This window comes from Triticum aestivum, chromosome 6D, assembly GCF_018294505.1.
Source record: "Triticum aestivum cultivar Chinese Spring chromosome 6D, IWGSC CS RefSeq v2.1, whole genome shotgun sequence".
NCBI classification, from domain to species: Eukaryota; Viridiplantae; Streptophyta; class Magnoliopsida; order Poales; family Poaceae; genus Triticum; species Triticum aestivum.
In genome coordinates, this window is record NC_057811.1 from 182763480 (window position 1) to 182766020 (window position 2541).

Genomic DNA, 2541 nt, shown 5'->3' on the forward strand with positions numbered 1-2541 from the left:
AGGATGTTTCGCAAGCGCCATTTAAGCAATCAGGCCGGGGACGTGATAGAGATCGGTGGGTTACATGACTGGATCCGAGCAGAACGTAGATGTGGTTGAATCTGTGGTTGCGGCGGCGGCGGTTTGAGATGCCTGTAGGGGGAGGTGCGAGGGAGGGGGGATACTGAGGGAAGGGGATGTGGTTGGAGGAATAAATTCTGAAATCGCGCGCCTAATGAAAAATTCGGTACGAAACTTGAAACTTGGGTGGGGGAAACACAACGTAGACGAAGCGCATAAAATACTTGTGTGCGAGAAAAAAGAAAGTTGGCAGATCCCGTCTCCAAAAAAATGTACACGTGTACTTGTTTTTTCGGTCAATGGTACGCCTGGTTTATTAGGAAACATCGCACAGGTAACAGATTTATGGGTCATTAACGCAAAAAAACGCAAACGGGTACGGCATAGAAACCGTGTATTTTGTGATCTTCTAATGATTAACGTAAAAAAACGCACACGGGCACACATGCTAATCAACGCTCAAAGCCCTCAAAGGATGCTCTTACCGACATTGTACGTTAATACTACAAACTTAAAGTACTACTGGTAATTTGCTCTAATACTACAAACTTAAACTACTTCTCACATGCTGCCATTGGAGCATGCTGGCCAGACGTCGGCGTTCTCCTTCCCGGCCTTGTAGGCGGCAACCCGCCGTGCTTTGACCTCCGCCAAGCTCTCCTCACCACGGTGTGCGACCTCTTTTTTCTTGCGGCGGTGGGACTCTTTTTTGACTGCTTTCTGCCTTTTCCGCTCCTTCTGTGCGGCTTTGGCCGCCTCTAGATCCACCACCCATTCGGCCATGGCAGCCTCAAAGTCCGCCCATGTAACTGTCTGGCCACCGGCGGCGATGAACTTGGCGTGGCGAGATGCCATCAGTTCCTTACCATGTGTGCGGTCGCGGGCGGCGAGGAACGCGGCGCGGCGGGATGCCATCGCTTCCTTACCAGTTACTGTGCGCCGCGGTGCCATGGACGACGTCTGGAGAGAGCTCTGGGCCGGAGGGGCCGGGCAGCCATACAGTGCGGTGGTATTCAAGAGCTCAACGACAAACAACAACAGAAATTTGGCTTCCCTTCAATTTTGCTCGTTCATTATTGCACACGGTTCATCTCCGTCGCTTCCGGAAACAGTGTGCGCTGAGCCTATTGTGTGTTGCGTTATGATTGGCCGGAACCCCAGCCACACGGATCACGCATGTACACCATAGGATGCGCCGCGATCGAACGGCACTCCATGTCCCTCACATCAGACCCGTGCACCTGTAGCTGGATTGGATTTGTATGCGCTAAATGCGTAGAAAATGCACATAATCTCCTCAATATGGTAAATGAGCCTGGAAAAATGCCAAATTTGAACATGGTGATTTGCAGGTGTATGTTCATCGTAGAAAAAAACTCCAGGGCAAAGAACGAAGAAAATTTGGATTCCCCTTCAACCTTGGGGATTTCCCTCTCGTAAGCATGAAACTTCCTCGGTGATGGTTCGATTTATGAAGGGCGTGCATGACGACATAAGCCAAACCTTCTCAAATTTTTACCAGGGCATGGTGAGGTCATACCATGGTACCATGCCAGGCGTCATGTTTTTTAAGAATTTATTTCATTTTTTTCTATAGTTGAAAACCCAACAAACAAACATTTGTGGTTGACTGTTGCCACACATTTCATCGAAATATCTGTCCCTTCCTTGTAAAAGGCATGAGAATTTACTAAATGGCACGAGCATGGTTTTCTAGGCCGTTCTTGTGGACCCTTTCATGCATCGATTGTTTGAACTTGAATTATGTGCATTAATGCCTAGGAAACGCACGTAATCCCCTAAATATGGCAAATGAACCCGGAAAAGTGCCAAATTTGAACACGGTGATTTGCAGGTTGTATGTTCATCGTAGAAAAAAACTCATGGACAAAGGACAAAGCAAATTTGTACCCCCCCTTCAATATTGGTGATTTCCCTCGAAATCATGAAACTTCCTTGGTGATGGTTCGATTTATGAAAGGCGCGCATCACGACATAAGGAAAACATTCTCCAATTTTTACAAGGGCATGGTGAGGCCATACCATGGCACCACGCTAGGCGTCATGTTTTCCAACCATGTGTTTCATTTTTTGTATAGTTGTTAACTGAGTAAACGACGCGTTTATGGTTGACTATTGCCACACATTTCCTTGAAATATCCGCTCATTCCTTGTAAAAGGCATGGAAATGTACTAAATAACACGAGCATGGTTTTCCAGACCGTTCTTGTGCACCTTTTCATGCATCGATTGTTCAAATTTGAATTATGTCCATTAATGCCTAGAAAATGCACATAATCCCCTAAATATGGTAAATGAGCCCGGGAAAATGTCAAATTTGAACACGTTGCATTTGAGGCGGTATGTTGATCGTTGGAAAAAAACTGAATGACAAACTAGGACGGAAATTTTTAATTCCCCTTCAATCTTGGGGATTTCCCTCTCGAAAGCATGGAACTTCCTCGGTGATGGTTCGATTTA